The following is a 6,000-nucleotide window of genomic DNA, read 5'->3' as shown; positions in this document are numbered from 1 at the left end:
ACTTCTCTATTCTCCTCCTCATCTCTCTCCTCCACACCTTCCATCTTCTCCTCCTCCCTCTTCTCCTCACTCTCTATCTCTCTTCTCCTCCACTCCCCCACCACACCTATCTCCTCCTTCTTTTCCTTCTCCACACCCATCCCTCCTCCTCTCTCCACCTCCTTCTGCACACCCTGATTCTCCCCGTTTCTCTTTACCACACCTTTCTATCTCTCTCTCTTCCTTTGTCTCACTCATCAACCCCTCCCTCTTCTTCTTCCTTTTTTTCCTCTTTGTTGCCGGCTGGGCCAACGCCCAATTCAAACAATATGGTGCTTACAGCACAAGGTTCCCCTTCCATGTCCCTGGCACAGTCTAGCCATTGCCATTTGTGATATCGGGGAAAGAAGGTGAAAGCCCCCCCCACAGTGGGCAGCCCCAGACACATCAGGTAGCAGACAGCTCAGCCCTGGGTGCAGAGGGGGGAGGAATGATATCAGAACGAGCTCACTGACAGATCCTCCGTTACCTCATTTCACAGTCAACAATATTGTAACCCTTAAGGTTTTACGTGAACTTTGAAATCACCATGTATTGATAATGTACAGCTTCTGCACCTGTCAGAGCTGCCTACATTCACACCAACATGAAACTATAAGCCTAATCCATCATAGCTTCAGCAAGGGGGGAGACATCCTCACATAAAAAAACAACTTCTAAGTCCAATATCAGTCAGTGTACGACCCCAGTACAAGCTATCACAACTATTCCTCTGATGAAGATGAAGAGGGAACATCATACATGCTGTCCAGTACTAGAAAAGAAACCCACAGGCACCAAGAGTGAAGGGGCAGATAGAGGCACCACCATTACACTATGTGCACTGCACTTCAAGTCAGGTGACAATCTTCCAGACCCAGGGATGCATCCCATGCCATTTTACCTAAGAATGTAGCAGAACCAGTGAAAATATGCAGCCACCTGGAATGATCTCTGGGCCATGAATGAAAATAGAAGCAGGTGATGCACTCTGGCCAATCATGAAGGAACAATTCAAACTTCCAGCAGAATTAGACGTACACGCTTGGGAGTCAGGGCCACAGTTAATTGAACAGCTCAGAGAGTGGGCCAAAGGCAGATTGGCAGGACAAGCCAAAACCAAGAGCCAAGATAAGACAGAGTCTGTAAAGAAGTTTCATGGCAGAGTAATGCAAGTATTCCAAGACTTGGGCTTCACCATTCAAGACCAGATACACAGGCAAATGTTGGCATAGGTCTTTGTGCATGGACTGAGACAGCCAATCAGGAAACCACTGATAGTGGCTAGGCCTAGGAACAAGTCAATAGCAGTGGACTGACCCAGAAAAAATGTTTTATGTGCGCCTAGGAGACTGTTTATTGCCGATTGTCAGCAAAACTGCCGCCATTATAGCACCACAAAGAGCGCAAAGAAGGAAAAGGGTGCCGTGCTGCTGAGAACGCCAGAAGGGAAGCCAGAGGTGAAGATGCTGCAAAGTGCCGACCAACACACCAGAAGAACCGCTGCAGACTCCAGAGAGGAGACACCGACCTCAATAAGGTTAGCAAAGGGGAGAAGCTATGTCGGAGCAGGGGTAAGAAGTGATGGCAGATGCAGCCGCAGCCCCTGTAATGCCCCAAGACCTTGGGTTGGATGCAGCCGCCGGTCTCATGGCACCCCCGGGCCTCGCCACGAATGCACCTGCAGGCCCCGTCTTACCACCGCAGCTTCAATCAGCAGGCCGGACCCCGCAGCCGCTGCAGTACCCATCATGCCGTTGTCCACAGTAGCCAAAGGGATTGAGTCCCAACCAGGGGTGCAGAAGACAGCCCCTCTCATGGTGACCACTGACCTGGAAGCGCAACCACCCTACAAAGACAGAAGAAGTGTCAAGAGTTACATCTGTGGCAAGTTTGGCCATTTCCAGAACCAGTGCAGGGCACCCACGCCCCCGAAGAAACTGGACCCATGCAACCCAAGAGTTGGTCCAGAGAAACCGGTCAAGGAAGAAGTGCAGAAAGCAGTGAAGTACCCCGTCCATAGGACAGAGGCAAGCAAGCCAGGTCCTCAAGACACTACGCTCCTGACATGTAATACTTCATCTGCAAGACCAATACCTCAAATTACCCTTAAAATGGATGGCGTTGTCAGATCCAACGTGGTGTAGCCAGAAGTGTGATGACACCTGTGGAACTCACTGATCCCACCTGCCTATCAGAATCCTCTGTGTCTCGCATGAGCATTGATGGTCAAGTCAGACATTCTCAGCTTACAAAGCCACTGAGCGTGTGCACTCAGCCAGGACGCGCTATCCTGTCCCAGTTTGTGGTGTAAAGGACCTGCCACTCAACCTGCTGGGAGCGAACCTACTGCAGAGGCTGAAGGCAACCACAGTGTTCCAGGAAGATGGGACAGTGACACTTTCTTCATCCCTGACCCGAGAAGAGTCATGCTGGCGGCCCTACAAGAACATTAAACAATCGATGAGGCCTACCCAAGGAGGTACTGGATGTAGTACCAGAAAGTCTATGGTCTAAGGGTCCCCAGCACATGAGAAAACCTCAAATTGCCCCAGTACGGGTGTCACTCAAACCATGTACCCCGTACCCTCGTAAGGCCCAGGCCAGGCCTAGAGTCAAGCTGCCTCTGACCAACTGAAGGTCTACCTGGAAATAGGAATCATTGTTCCTCGCACATCGCCTTGCAATAGCCCGCTTTTCCCCGTCAAGAAAAAGACTGTAAAAGGAGAGCCAGCCAAGTTCAGAATGGTATATGACCTGAGAGCTGTGAATGACGCCACGGTGTTTGAAACTGCAATTATGCCGAATCCGCACACTCTGCTCTCAAATGTGCCTGCCACAGCAAAAGTGTTCACAGTGAACAACCTGGCTAATGTTTTCTCCAGTGTTCCCCTTCATCCGGAAGACCAGTTCCTGTTTGCCTTAATGCACCAGGGGGGACACCACACATGGACAGTGATGCCACAGTGGGCCCAGAACAGCCCTTCACAGTTCACCAAAGCAATGTCCACAGTTCTCACCAACTGAGTCACAGAACAAGCAGAAGTAACCCTGCTACAATACATGGACAATCTACTCCTTTGTGCAGTTGACTTTGACACGTGTAAAGCCCTTTCCTTGTATCTCCTACTCTACCTGGCGGAGCAGCACTGCAAGATCTCAAAGAACAAAGTCCAGTGGTGTCTGAAGCAAGTTACGTTCCAGAGACACTGTATTGCTCACCAGGCGAAACACCTGACAGATGACCCAAAGACCACAGTGGAGAAGATGGTCCCTCCGAGAACTCCAAAGGTGCTACAGGCCTTCCTTGGTCTAGTTTCGTATTGCAGAGCCTGGATCCCTGATGCTTCCGTCCTAATGCAGCCTCTGTGTGAATACGTCAGCGTGACCCCGTTCCTCCAGACAGATGTGGCCTTCAGTTCGTTCAAGAAGTTAAAAGGCTCTGTAGTCTCAGCGCCAGCACTAGGCCTATCTGACTACAAGAAGCCATTCCGTCTCTACTTGATGAGAAGAGAAGGCCTTGCTACTGGAGTCCTGACACAGCTTCAGGGGGGAAAGCAGAGACTTTCGGACTACTTTTCAGCTTGCCTGGATCCAGTTGCAAGGGAAGCCTCTTCCTCCCGCATGAGAGCAGCAGTTGCAGCACACGCCCTCCTGGACAGGACTACTGACATCAGTGGAAAAACCATTGGAAATCCTGGCTCTGCATGACATCTCAGCAATCCTCAACCAAACCCAGCTAAAACATCTCTCCACCGCCAGGCATCTTCGCCTCCAGTGCTCTCTACTCCTGCCCAACAATGTCACCATCTCCAGATGCACAGTCCTCAATCCGCCCACTCTACTCCCACTCCCAAGGGGGGATACAGATACGGATCCTCAGATAAAAAGTCTGATCAAAATCTGCATGATACCTTCTGCAGGGATCTGAATTTGCTCCGGACGGATGACCATGATTGCTTCAGCATCATGCAACAGGAAACAGCAGGACTACCCAAGGTGGCAGAAGAGCCACTGACCAACCCAGGGTTGATCCTCTCTGTGGATGGCTCCAGATTTGCAGATGATGAAGGAAGATTCCACACGGGATGTGCAGTGACCAGCAATCAAGAGATCCTGTGGTCCAAAAGTCTGCCGCCCAGTCTGTCAGCCCAGGAAGCAGAACTGATAGCGCTGATGAAGGCCTACCAGATGGCAGAAGACAAGACTGAGAAAATGTATACCGATTCAAGGTACTTGCATGGCATAGCACACGACTTCGGACCCATCTGGGCTGCAAGGGACTTCCTCACAGCAAGCGGAACAACCGTGAAGCATAATGGAGCCATTAAGGACCTGCTGAACACACTTCAACTTCCAAAAGTGGTGACAATGCTAAAAGTCAAAGCGCATGGAAAACTGAACACAGTAGGGGCACGAGGCAACAACATGGCGGATATGGCAGCCAAAGAAACAGTCAAGGGAAGACAATATGGACAAGTGGAAGAGGTCGTAGAGCCGGACGGCTAAAGACAGGAAACCTGACAAGATGACATCCTGGGATCTGCTCAAAAAAGTTGCAAGAGCAAGCCCCAAAGGACAAGAAGGAATGCTGGATGCAGAAGTGAGCAACACATGAAGAAGGAAGGGTATACTAAATGGACTACAAACCCTGTTTACCCCGAAGCATGTACCCTATGATGGTCCAGTGGGCACATGGGCCCACACACAGATTAAAGACACAGATGAATGATCCGATTGGTGCTTACTGGTTCGCTCCAGAAATCTCCACCCTAACAACCAAGTTCATAAACAGCTGTCTGACCTGTGGCAAATGCAACCCTGGAAGAATGAAGAAAGTTCCCACACATCAACTTGCCAGACCACTGTACCCCCTTCCAGAGGATCCAGATAGACCACATCAAGATGCCGCCAAGTGAAGGATTCGAATATGCCCTTGTGGTCGTGGACGTGTTCTCAGGATGGCCAGAAGCTTTCCCAGTGAAGAACCAGTCAGCAAAGACTACTGCAAAGAAGCTACTCTCAGAGACGAGATATGCAGCTATGGGGTCCCAGAAGTGATAGAGAGTGACCAGGGACCCACATTCACAGCAAACCTCACGAGAGATCTAGTTAGCAGTAGGGTCAGACTTAGGCCTACACACTCCCAATCACACTACTCAGTGTTAGGCATACTCCCAGAGGCCCAGAAAAGCTGTTACCATATGAAATTTTGTTTGTGTCTAGTCCCAGGTTAGGGGTATCCTTTCCCTTAGCAGCTGATTATGCATATGATACTTTGTCTGCTTATGTAATTGAAATCACCAAGAAACTTGCTAACATCCATTCTCGAGTTTTTTTCTTCATTGCCAGATCCAGATTCAGTGTCCGGTATGCACTCCTAGAAGCCAGGAGACTGGGTGTTGGTGAAAAAGCTTGTAAGGAGAACACCACTCGATCCCAGATTTGATGATCCTGTTCAAGTGCTGCTGATGACACCAAACTCTGTGAAACTGGAGGGAAGACTCGCTTGGATCCACTCATCGCATTGCAAGGAAGCTCCCCTACCAGAAGATGACATCCAAGCCACAATGATGTTGCGGCCTGACCGAAAGGATGGCCTACCTGATAAAGACTACACATCACTCACTACACATGCTATTGACTAAGAGACTGATTGCAACGAACCCCCGTTAGGGACAGATCTCCTGACCGCCCATTTGCGAAAAGTCTGTACGGAGTGGGGCACAGGCGTTAGGCTTGTGTCAGTTCGCCGACAGCACAAAAGAGTTGCAGCGCTTTGGGACAGGAGGCTAGGATTAGGGCAAGTGATATCTAAGGGGGGCTTGTGATAGAAATATATATATTTCATGTAGATCTCACTTGCATGTATACTCCTCTATAATCAAATATATACTTATATGCTCACAGCTAATACAGTGCCTACAAGTAGTATTCAACCCCCTGCAGATTTAGCAGGTTTAATAAGATGCAAATAAGTTA

The sequence above is a fragment of the Ranitomeya variabilis genome, chromosome 1 (assembly GCF_051348905.1).
Source record: "Ranitomeya variabilis isolate aRanVar5 chromosome 1, aRanVar5.hap1, whole genome shotgun sequence".
Classification (NCBI taxonomy): Eukaryota; Metazoa; Chordata; class Amphibia; order Anura; family Dendrobatidae; genus Ranitomeya; species Ranitomeya variabilis.
The sequence above is the reverse complement of the archived record's forward strand: the minus strand, read 5'-3'. Positions refer to the sequence as shown.